Genomic DNA, 12,743 nt, shown 5'->3' on the forward strand with positions numbered 1-12,743 from the left:
CCTCGGAGCGAGCTAGCTGGCTGCTGCTGTAAAGTCCAGTTTGGAGATAAAGAGCCAGCTATGCCGTGCCCCTGCCACGGCGGAGGATAGAACGTGGAGGGTCATAAATATTTCAAGGGTGTGCCTCAGAGCGGAGTAGAGCTTCAGATTCTTGTGCTGCTCTCATATGCTTCTACTGCCTGTATAGTGTATGAGAGTCTGTGCACATGGAAGAAGTGTGTGCATGTTTGGTCCATTTACTTTCTGTTTGTGGATTGTTATGGTGCTCCTAACAAACCACAGAGCTGTTTCATTTTAGCGTTTTAGTTATTGTCCTGGCGGTCCCGCTACATTTTGTTGCTCTCTACTGCAGGTCCTGTCTGTTTGTTTTCTTTACAGTGCTCTTCAACATCCTGTCTCTGTCGTTATACGAGCCATGAATATTTAATGGAATGGGATTGTAATATGTAGAAATATGTCCGTTCTTCTCTCTTTGTTTATTCAAGCGTGGATGAGTCCACAGAGTGAGATTCCTGTCAGCAAAGTGATTTTAGTGTCCCTGTGGCTTCCCTCATTGGAAAGGTTTTCAGTATTGGTTATATCATTATCATTTGATCTATTGTTTTAACTAGGACTGTCAAAGTTAGCGCGATACGTTTCAACACCATTCATTTCTTTAACGCATTAACGCAACTTGTGATTTTTTATTTTAATATTTGTCATTGTTTTGTGTTGTTAATTAATTTCCAATAATAAATATATACATTTGCATAAAGCAAGTATATTTGTCCACTACTATGTTGATAAGAGTATTAAATACTTGAGAAATCTCCCTTTTATGGTATAATTTGAACAGATAAAAAATTTGATTCATTTGCGATTAATCGTGATTAACTGTGGACAATCATGCGATTTGAATGATACTTTAATCGATTGACAGCCCTGGTTTTAACCCATTAACTATTTAACAATGTAGTATTTAAAATGGAAAAAATAATGGCTCAATCTTGTCAACGAACCCGAAGGCATTCATGCAACTGTTGTATGAAATCGAGAAAAGAATGCATCTAATTTTAGAAGCAGTAAATATTTGCCACCATATTTTTACTCGACAGCTGACTTTAAGGTTGTTGTGTCGACTTATTTTAATTTTTTGCTCTGGTCACATTTTTACATGATGAGCATGAGCACCAACTAATTGTTCCAGTAATGATTGATTCCCAGCTATCTTGTATGTCCATGTGGAAGTATTGTAAAGGCTTTTGGCTCAGAGGGATTTTAAAGTTTGTTCTGAAACTTGCATTCCATTCTCTCTCAACTGTCTCAACCATGAAGTGACTTACTAGTGTTATCTCAGCAGTGTTTATCACATATAGCGCTTTATTGCTGGGGCAGAAATTGCTGAACAATTTGATTACACAGCCACACTGATTCCCACAGTCACCAACCTGTGACAAACAGCAGCATTTTGATTGACATGTAGTACATCTAATTACTCTGGTCAGACATGGACCTGTGATAACTAGTTTTGTGACGCTATTGATTCGGACCCGGACGCTACTCTGTCTTTCAGACATTGTAGCGGGGTCAGTTTTAAAGCTAGAGTGAAGGTACTGGCGTCATATGAAACGGGAAAACCTAAGGAATCCATAGATGTCATACTTGCATGTCGCAAACTCTCCAAAGTTTGCTACATTTTGGCGAGGAAAAACGAATGGCCATTTTCAGAGGGGTTCCTTGACCTATGACCTCAATATATGTGAATGAAAAAGTGTTCAATATGGGTACCCACAAGTCTCTCCTTTACAGACATGCCCACTTTATGATAAACTCATACAGTTTTGGTAAAAAACAGAGTAGTTTTTTTGCATGCAGTATGTGTTATTTTCGCCTATTCTAAAATGATGTATTTGAATATTTCTGCATACTGGGGTCATGATACGTATCGTATCGCCAGATTTTTCACAGCCCTAGCGTTAACTGTCACAGACAGCTAGCTGTACACTTCATTTACTGTGAGAAAACACAGCAAACGCTGAATCAATTCCACATGATTTGCTCCAGTACTTTCTAGAGAAATGCAATGCTGTAATCTTTTCAACCACTGAAAATGTATGCTGGCTAAATGGGGAGCTAACAATCTTCCAACTGGTTCATTAATGTAGAAAAACAGATAAACAGAGATTATTACTATCCATACTATATCAAAGCTTCGATCAGTTTGTTATGAGGCCAATAAATACAGTAAAGCCCCAGATCATGGACTCTGTCTTTGCATTGGCCAACACCCAATAATACTTGGCTCCTACTTTATAATACTGTATGTCTGTCTTCACTTTTCTGTTGACTTAAGTCTCCTGCAGTTGAGTTCCTTTAACCTTTTAAATCAGATGGCTGTGCAGAACCAGGACGTTTGTCTTTTTCAAGCCAACCGGAGACTTGGCCCTTTGATAAGACAACAGTAGAGAGATAGTGGTGCAACGGTTCAACAAGCCCACAGTTTGGGTGGGTCAGTTTTTGGATCACGGTTTTGGTTCTGTTTGTTTTGCACATTAGGGAGAAGAAAAATTTTTACAATTTCCAATGTGTCTGAACTCAGATAGATTAATTGATTGATAGTAATTGATATTTCTATATTATATGAAGCCATAACACTGATTTTATTTGTGTAATAAGGCAGGCTACTTAATGCTCAAGTAGGCCTATGTTCAGATAATTAAAAACTTTATTACATTTGTCATATACATACAGGTACATACATGAAATTTGACCTCTGCATTTAACCCATCCTAAGTATTTTATGAGCAGGAAGCAACTTGGGGGTCAGTGTCTCGCTCAAGGAAACTTCGACATGCAGACAGTAGGAACCGAGTATTGAACCGCCGACCTTGTGGTTGAAGGACGACCAATGAGCAATAATTACCTCTTCTATGTCACTGGCACCTCATCAAATAAGCATTTAATAGTAATGCTAATATTATAGCATTTAATTGTGATGCGATTCAAGAAGCCCACGGTTCGGTTTGTATGCAATTTTTACAGTTCAGTTTTGCATCCCTAGTATAAAGATAGTGCCAGCCTCCTGCCAGGCCACCATACTGTACCGCCCATCCTGCTTCAGAGACACCACTGAGCTCTGTGATTAACCAGAAGGTGCATTTGGTAGCACTCAACCAGAGATTGTTTCTAAATGAATAAAGGTGTGAGCATCATTTTTGCACAACTTAATACATATCTCCTCAGTTTCAGAATATTTCCTTTGTCATAATGGGTGCCACCAGGTACTGTGCTTGTGATGACACTGTATGTGTCCTTGCTGCAAGAGAGATGGCATGCGCAGGGCAGCGCAACGGGCACCGGCGCCAGGGAGATCTGCTGACCAAACAAGCCGCATGCCCCACTTCAAGGACACATTGCAAAATCCACTCTGCTGCTTTATGCACCGCATTCTTCTGCCCAGCAAGGCTTTTGTTCTGCCTCCATCAGCTTTCTGGTGTGAATTCTTTGCTGCCCATTCGCCTACCTGCATAGGTGTGTATCTGTGATCCCTCTCTGTGCCCATCTGATGGCGACAGCATGAGAGTCGGATGGCACCTAAGGAGCCCTCCTCTAGTTAACACCACAGCTCAATCTGTCCTCCCTCGTCTAATCACAGTCACAACACATACAGCGTATTTCTCAGATAGCTGAATCCTCTCTAAATCCTCTGATTCACACCTCTGAAAGATAAAATATTGGCTCTATTATTCATGGTTCCTGCAGAAGTACAGCATGTTCACAACATTTGCACTGCAGTGTTTTTCAAGGTGCTTAGCGAATTGCTTGCAGAGGATAGAAGGAGGCTGCAGGGCTGAGGTCACTGAGCTGTGCAGGGAGCCTTTATAAAGTTTTTCAGAGCTCAAGGTAAAACTTCATTAATAGTCCTTCATTCATTCATCACCTCCTTTTTGCTGTCTTGATTATGTAATCTCAACTTTTCTCATTTAATATGTTTTACTGCTATACGTTCATTGTTGAAACATTATACACATTGCTAAACATAACACATATGCCCTTTAACACATTCAATCTGAAGCATTAATGGTGTACATTGCCTTGACTCTACTGCCTCTCAATTACTCTTAAACACTTTGTGATTGTTCTGCACATGTAGGCAAAAGAGTGTCACATGTCAGATCTGGAGTTAGTCGTAATACAGAGTGGAACTTTTAGTGATAATATTACACCCTCTTGAACCACCAAGCTGCTCTAACTGGTTTTACTTCCTTTGCCCTATCAGCTCCCTATTCACATAATACCTGTTAGGTTTATAATAAACGCTGATAATGTGAAAACACATCAAGAGGCATCACAGAAGCTCCTGATTGTCTATCAAATCTGCTCTGTCTCGTCAGAGAGCGTTGGGTAGAGTGCCGTTTGGAATCCCAGTTAAAGGTCCCATAATGTACTCATTTTCAGGTTCATACTTGTATTTTATGTTTCTACTAGAACATGTTTGCATGCTGTAATGTTCAAAAAACCCTTTATTTCCCTCATACTGTCTGTATGAATATGCCTGTATTTACCCTCTGAAACGATCCATTTTAACGCAATGGAATTGCGTTTCTAGGCAACAGTTTGGGCCCATGTTTACGTCCTGGCTGCGTCCAGAATCACACATTATGCACTACATACCCAATATGTGTACTATCGTTCAATATACCTTTGCGTGAATAAACAGTAGTATGTATCTTTTCGGATGCACTGATTAATAATTTACGTCGTCACTTCCTGAGAGCCTCCTTGCCGGTTGGAGACGTGTAACCATGGTAACCCGTGCTAACCTCATGTGACCAAAATGACGGTTTGTGAGGGTCTGAATTCATTTAAAATATATAATACACCTAGCAAAGCGAAATATTATACTTACTGTTAAATTAAAGCGTTATCAATGTTACAGAGCAGTCCGTCAACATCCGTTATGAACGGTGTCGTCACTACCGCATTGCATTGTAGGATACTTGTACCACCGTAGTGTCCAGCGTTGCATACTGTAATATTCCACCATAAATAGTATACAATTTGCATACTATTGGTTTCATACTAAGGTTTCGGGCATACTAAAATAATTCACATACTGTTTTAGTGTACTAAATAGCATATTAGTATGGAATTTCAGACACAACGCAATTTGTGACATCGCAAAATTACAGAAGTCCTGACAGCTTGTTTCAAAGGAACAGTTTCTGAATATGGGCTGTGTGTATTTCTCCATGGATTGAGCCTTTCGCGACTTTCACAGTATTTATACAGCACTTAAACCTGCTTTATAATAAAAAAGACATGAAAATGTCACTTTTTACATTATGGGACCTTTAAATAAGCTGCCACTGACAGGAGTTGGCAGTGTTGAATTAAGATAAGTGATGATAATTCATTCCAGAGCGGTGGTGTAATGATGTACCGGTCAGTGGCATCAACACCTATTAGCTTCTTTTGACCTTCTCTGGCCGGGGGAGCTAGCAGAGGTCAGCCTGGACAGCGTGACGGGACGGTGGAGGCTGTGAACTTAGCTCCATCAGCAGCTGGCCAACAAGCAGCTCTCCGTGAAAGTGTGGAGGAAGCACTACAAAGGGGAACTTAACTTAACTCTTGCTGCTTTACTTACAATAGATGTTTTGCCAGGAAATGTATAATTCGGATTATGCGTTTGTTGCCAAGAGTGGTGTCTAATCACATTGCTCTGACTATAGTCACCTCATTTTTTTTTAGAGATGTCTGAGTAGACCTTAAACAAGTTTGAACTTCAATCGATGTCTAGGCCTACTCAGGTGGGATGTGCAGATCAAAGACAAACAGCCCTTTGTAGCAGCAGCAGGCTGCATTGTGAGCCTTCCTGGTGGAAAACAAACAGACAGAAAATGTCTGGAATGTGCCATGACCTATCAACTTAACCGTGAGGAGAGGGCTTTCTAAATCTCCATCACTGCTGGAGGGCACGACTACACACACCAAACAGGCATACAGCATAGCAGGTTGTCCCAGCCTTTTAAAAGAACAAGGCCAAGTTGCCCCCTCCTCCTCTTTCCCTGAGGTGTCCCAGTAGACTATGGGCGGGAAGGAATAAAATAAAACTGAAGTGAGGTTGTTTTTTTTTATTGTGGGGCTAACGCCAGGCTTTTTTTAGATCTAAAACTCAGCTCACATACCAGAAAATGTGTTTTCAGCCTGTGTCTCTGAGCAAGCAGACAGTTTCAGGCAAACTCTGCTGCTGTCGCTCTCCAGAGACTTTTCCTATAGTGCTTTATTCAAAGTGTACCTGTATAGCCAGAAAGACGCAAAGCGAAGGCAAGTCAGGACTGCATTTAAAGCTCCCAAGGCATAACTGACAAAGTGTGGACTCTCTTTCCGCATTTAACAAACACTCACTAACTAATGTCTTTAAGTTATAAATCATCTCGATAAACATCCAAGCTGTTTTTCATGAGACAGTTCCTGGTGCTGCATTTAAGAGCTAGAGCACATGCGTTCAAAGCACCCTGAGGTGAAAGATACACCCAGGAACAGCTGAAGTGACTAGTAATTGATGTAAAAACATGACACAAATATTAGCTTGTTGATGTATGTTTTGGTTTATTACAACTTGGGTCATATATTTGAAAGTTTGGCCATCGTTTCTATGGGTAATATTAACTTTGTACTCACCAAGTTAATTGCTGAGAACTCATGAAATCACTAAAATGAAGTCAGACGAGGCCAGAAACACAAACGTTCAGATTGTTATAGAGGTTTAAATGAACCCACAGCTTGTTTAAACTAATTTAGAAGAGAAAACAAAAGTAAACCCTAATGTTATTACTAAAACTGTCCTCAAATATCTTGTTTGACTCTGACCACACCTGCCATAGTTGTGCTCATGCACAGTTTTCATATGCAATGAACGACTACTACTGACATTTTAGGCACGCTCACTATAAGTTCTACCTCCACATAAAGTGTTTTTTAAATATCTGGCTTAACTGTTGGCTTGTTTGCAACCTGTCTGATCGACTGACTGCTCATTTATGTTGTCATGGCCAATAGAAATGATGGCCACAGCTGCTAACATGAGACTCACGTTGTAATAAACTGAAATGACCCTTTAATGTTGAGGTAAGGAGATAGTGATATAGATGCTTTTTCCATTTAAAACAATGGAGAAATCCATCCTACTGCTGCTTTAACCTACACAACCATCTCTTGGTAGCCATACACATTTGAGAGAGAAATGTCACATGCAGGCTCATTAGAATATATCGCCCACGGCTCGAGGACAATCTTTGCAATGGTGCACCATATTTGTCTCTCAAGCCAATCAAAGCAGACTGGGCTTTGTCAGGAGGGGTATTAAAGAGAGAGGCGCTAAAATAGAGCGTTTCAGACAGAGGTTGAATACAGGTATATTCATATTTCTTAATGAAAGCACAGTTGCACGTTTTTTAGCAAGTTAATGTTATTGCACTTGGCTTTCCCTTGTGGCCTTTGTATTCCTCTAACTATAAAAATATAACTAAAACATATTTTTTTCTATAGATTTGTCATGATTTCAGTGGCCTTTTTTTATAGTCTGGTTACTATCCAAGGAGATTTCATCCAATCTCCATTCCTGGGTAATGATGTATTAATGTGGTACCTCATACTAAGCACGTTCAAAGTCTAAACTAATCGCTGTAATGTTTTCTCTGGCACTACTACTATAGCACACCAGATGTTTTCACTGATAAGGAGTTCAGAGAGTAGTGGAGAGCTGTTCTGAACCAAGTTTCTTACCTTTAATTGCATTTAACTTAACTGTTTAAATTGAAAGTTCTTATACTCATTGTCCATGTGCCACGTGGCAGTATCCAAAATGACCCCTGTACTGATCGGTGTACAGTATTTGGCACCTTTTTTGTCACTGCACTAAAGCGCAGTTTTGCTGCTTGTCAACACACCCTAAAGATTTTGAATAACCTTTTCACCCACTGTTACTTGTGGAATCCCAGGCGCTCAGGAAGGAACAATGACATGGATACAACTTTAAGCTGACCTGTAATCTAATATAACACACATGCACACGTCTCTGTGCTCTTACTCACAGCATTCTTGAAATAGAGGTCACAGCGGTCGATGGCTGTGGTCCCATAACGTGTGTGCGACTCGCTCCATGATGACAGTTGGAGCTCAGTTGTTGAATCTCAGAAGCCTGTTCTTCATTCCTCGTCGTCCCCGTTGCCTCCATCCAAGAAACTCATTAGACAGCCAAGTTTAACATTTCATAAACTTTTCTTCTTTGTATGACACATCAAACATTGGTGTTCTGTGTGGGTGGGCGTGATTCTGTACAGCTTTTGTGTGTTTAAGTATGAATACTGTCTGCAGGGGTGTGTATTTGTGTGTGCTACGATACAACCTATTCATATATTCATATGACTCACTGTCATATTCCCACATTTTGAAGTCTTTGTTATTAAGTTGCTTGAGGGCTCTAAACTGTCTCTCAACAAAGCAACAGTGTGATATAATCGCTGATGATTCAACACTGTCAATAACACCAGATAATAATAATTACAGTGAGCCCACTGTACACGCTGACTCCACCCTGTCTGTCATTAGGAGGAAGTCTGAAATGCCAACAAGTGGCAGATGACTGCTGCTGTGATGCCCTACCCCGATGACACACACACACAGACATACTTGAGGGCAAACTTTCTCCTGAGGCTTATTACTACTGCAGCCTCCAATTCTTATCGTAATTGGCAATTGTGTGGTGTGTGCGTGTGAGTAAGAATCCATATGACCTGAAAATCCGAGAGCAGCTAACCCATGACAGAGTCGCTGCTTCCTTGCCTCCCTCCTTGTAATCTAATTTGATGAGACAAACTGAATTTAATTGTACTGTTGTCGTGGTCAGGCCTATATTTAGCCATCGGGACATTAAATCATAGTGCTCTGATAACCAATGCGGAGAGAGGAGAGTATAAGAGGAGGATGAGTTCCTGCATGCGTGATGAAGGTCTAATCAATAGGACTAAACTGAGAACGATTTACACAACAAAGGCTTGCTGTCAAAGCAGAGGACACACCACCTATTACAGCTGAATCTGTAAATCCTGCTGGTTCTCAACTTGCGCACCTCGTCTCCTTTCATTATTGAGTATTGTCAGTGCATCGTGAAACATTTCATTATTCTATTTGTGTAAGGAGTAGTTAACTCTTGTTTGTGGGAAATGATTGAATTAATGTCATGTTGACAAGGCTAAGCTGTTGAAAACTTACTGGAAAATAGAAAAAGAAATTCAGTCGGGGGGAACCAGTCTGTTTCTATTTAAAGATGACTTGCAATTTGGTCTGGTTTTCTGAGGTTAAAGTCAGTTCTTCCAAGTCAAATCTATAAAGAGAGTTGTATTTACATGTCTGTGTCCAGAGGGTCAGAACAAGGGAGGAGGAGGAGTGGGAGGAATAGCGAGGCCTGGATTTAAATTTACCCTTTCATAGAAACATCTGGAGTACGCCAGACATCAGAGAAATAAGCAATGACCAATTATTGATATTGCTTGTTTTTAATCTGTTTACCAGATGTGCGTGCTTCACGACATAGACTAACACAGTGTCTAACACAAGTGTTTTTTTTGGGATGACTTCCTCCTGATTATAGTTCTCCTGATGCAGTAAATACTATGTTGAAACAAATGCTAAGAACTAAGGCCGTGTATTCCCAAACTCTGGATGGCTTATATGGTGCATTCACTAAGGTGAAACAGTCACAGTGTGCGCAGTAAAATATGTGTGTGCAGCCTATGTGGCATTTTTGAAAAGGGATTTGCGATCACTGCTTTTTGTAGATGTATATTGATCCTTGCAGAGTAGTAAAAATACATTAGTTCTGGGTCATTACAGCGACAGCAGAACTGGCTACTGGAAATATTGCGCTTTATCAAAAGCACCGGCAATTTACTAGCTTTTCATGGTGGTGTGTACAGCACGATTTGATCTTTTGTATTTATTTACTCCTAAAGAGCTGGATAACTCCAACATCATGCATCAAGTGCACCCTTTTGTCTTCTTGAAGTGCTGTGCAGATGAACTGTCTACAGGCCTCAGCAGTGTCGTCCTCAAGGCTTTGACCTTTGACCTACTGTTTCTGATGCTGCGTCAGTATGAGCGCTGTATCCCCTGCAGGTCACAGAAGACGAATGATGGGCTAACGCAGAGCTTCAGCAGGGCTGCCATCAATCTGCACTTTCTCTTTAGGGCAAAAGGAATCTGCCACTGGCTAGGGACCATCGCCGACGATCATCTGGGACTCTGCTCCGTTTGGTGTTTTTTCGCCGTCTGCAGGCTTTGCACATGTGTGTGTGTGTGTGTGCGCACATAAATACACACGCACGGACACTCCTTCCCCCTTCCCCTCGTGTCACAGCCTGTTTGTTGAGTTAGGCTGCGGGTTTGGCCCCTGGCTTACATGTGTGTGAGGATAAGTGCAAAAGCAGACCCTGTGCTGGCTGCCCCGTCTGTCTCTCTACGGAACTGACCATTTATTCTTCTTGTCTCTTTTTTTCTGTAAGGAGTGGTGGAGGGTTTGAAGCACTGAATGCCTTGCTCAGTGAAAAGATGCTATTACAAGACTTAGCCGGGACAAGAGTTTGTTTTTGTCCTGGAATCCGCTCCGCTCGTTTTCGAAGTATCGGCTGCAAGTTAAACCCTTAGCAATCTAACACCGGTTCCATAAATATGGGATATTTGGTCTGGTGTAATGGACTGGTATTTATTAATTGCATTTTTGGAGATGATCGTTTTAAAACAATATGTTACAGAAGTTCATGCATTCCTGCGGTGAAACCTTTGACTCACTATAGATCCTCAAGAATGGGACAATAATTCCTGAGGTTTCACCACTTGCATGTTGTTTACTACTTGAGAACAGCTCACACAGTGTCAGCCACACTAAAGTGCCACTTTATTTACTTGGAAACCGCCCATTTTTCTGGCTCTCATTAAGGCTACATCCACACTAATGCATTTTCGTTTTTAAAACTGGTTCTAGGGCCGTTTCAGAATTCATCTCCGTCCACACTACCACGCCTGAAAACACATATCACATGACCATTCACGTACACTGGGCATGAGTGTGCCGGTCTAAACAGGAAGCAGCGCTGGACACAGGAATTGATGCAAAGCGCACGAATAACAGCTTGCCTCCTGCACATGTAGGCAGTAGTAGCATTATAAAATGCAGAATTTAACTGCACAACAGCTGTTAACACAGACAACAAGGTCAGCAACGCTTGTAACTCGTTATCCATGTTGAAATTAACCACTAGTGGTCGAGGCTGATGTCGTTTTTTTTTCTTCCGGAAAAGGTTCACGTGATGGGGCGTGACAAATCAGGGAAGGACATGTCATGACTGATTAGATCCAATGAAGAAGCGAACGTGGGTGTCTGCATCATTGTTTTCAAAGGTCTCCGTTTCTGTCCGTCCAAACTATAACGCAACCCCGAAGTTTTAAAACTGAAACGGGGTCAGCAGCATTTCCAAACGTCTCCGTTTTAGGTGCTCGAAACGGCAGGATTAATGTGGACGCGAGGCATAAATGTAGCAAAGGTTATACATTTTAAAACTAAAACGTATTAGTGTGGATGTAGCCTAAGTTACTTATACACAAGCTTCAACCATCTCTCTCTCTCTCTGAGCAGGTTGAATCTAATGCGAAGAATTATGTGCAAATACCTGACACAGGTCTGAATGCAACTTTGCATAATGAACACCTGAGGGACGTGCTTGAAACTCTTTTATTTCCCCTGCGAGGCAGCAGAGGCTTCACCGCGTCAGCTAATAGAGGCCGATTAGCCTGCAGTGGAGTTGGCAGACAGTATCAGCTGGCTAGTGTTACAGAGCAAGAACAATATCACCACAGCTGACTATCTCTTATCTTCCACATGTCCTGGAAGAACAGCGAGCAGCCGTGCCGCTGCCTGGTCCGAAGGCTGCCTGACTTTGAATTGTGGGCGTATGTGGAATGCGTGGCTGGAAAAGGGCCTGGGAGGGCTTTGAGAAATTTTTAGAACAAGCATATTATTCAGTTGTTTTTCCCCATGTATGGGGAAGCGGCGAGAGCTGGCAGTATACCTCAGGAAGCTGGTGAAACGGACCTCAGGCTGTTGTCTGTTTGACAGACGTGAGCAAACAAGCCCCTGTGGCTGCTGCTGCTATGCTGTTTGTTTGTTTGCATGATATAACACCCATTATCTATCCTACATCTATGGGATTGTTCTACAAAATGATGAGTTATTTGTCTTCGCTTTGAAGTCCCATGTTTGTCAGAATGGAGGTTTACCTACAGCTTAGCTTCAAGACAAGTTGCATTTCTCTGAGGCACATTAGTGCATGTTGCTGCAGCACAGATGTTCTGAATCTGTCTGCTGCTGTCCATCCCTTTCTTTCTCCTCTACCTCTCACACAGTTCAAATTGCATGAGACTAACCTCAGCTCACCTTAGCCTGGAATCTACTATATCTTCTCTGGGTTAATTTCTGTCTGGCTGCCTGTCAGATTCCTCACTGAGAGGCTCACCCAGGGCTTTGACCACTGACAACAATGCTTGAGGTTTCAGCGGGGAGGATATTGATTGAGGAGCTGGAGAATGGAGAAGCAAAGGGAGAGACCGAATGAGGGAGACTGTGAAAAAGGGAGTAATGGCAGGCACTGAGAGGGAGCATGAAGCATAGATATGTGGAACTGAAGGATAGCGGGAAGATAACAAGA

At 41.6% G+C, this 12,743-nt stretch overlaps 2 protein-coding genes across 10 annotated transcripts in view; one reads left to right on the top strand and one right to left on the bottom strand.

The window, feature by feature from the left end:
* prmt2 (protein arginine methyltransferase 2) overlaps positions 1 to 12,743 on the bottom strand; it is a 303,518-nt gene that overhangs the window by 39,182 nt on the left and 251,593 nt on the right. The gene's annotated exons all lie outside the window — the stretch shown is intronic.
* dip2a (disco-interacting protein 2 homolog A) overlaps positions 1 to 12,743 on the top strand; it is a 101,693-nt gene that overhangs the window by 8,077 nt on the left and 80,873 nt on the right. The gene's annotated exons all lie outside the window — the stretch shown is intronic.

The sequence above is a fragment of the Sebastes fasciatus genome, chromosome 14 (genome assembly GCF_043250625.1).
Source record: "Sebastes fasciatus isolate fSebFas1 chromosome 14, fSebFas1.pri, whole genome shotgun sequence".
Taxonomy (NCBI): Eukaryota; Metazoa; Chordata; class Actinopteri; order Perciformes; family Sebastidae; genus Sebastes; species Sebastes fasciatus.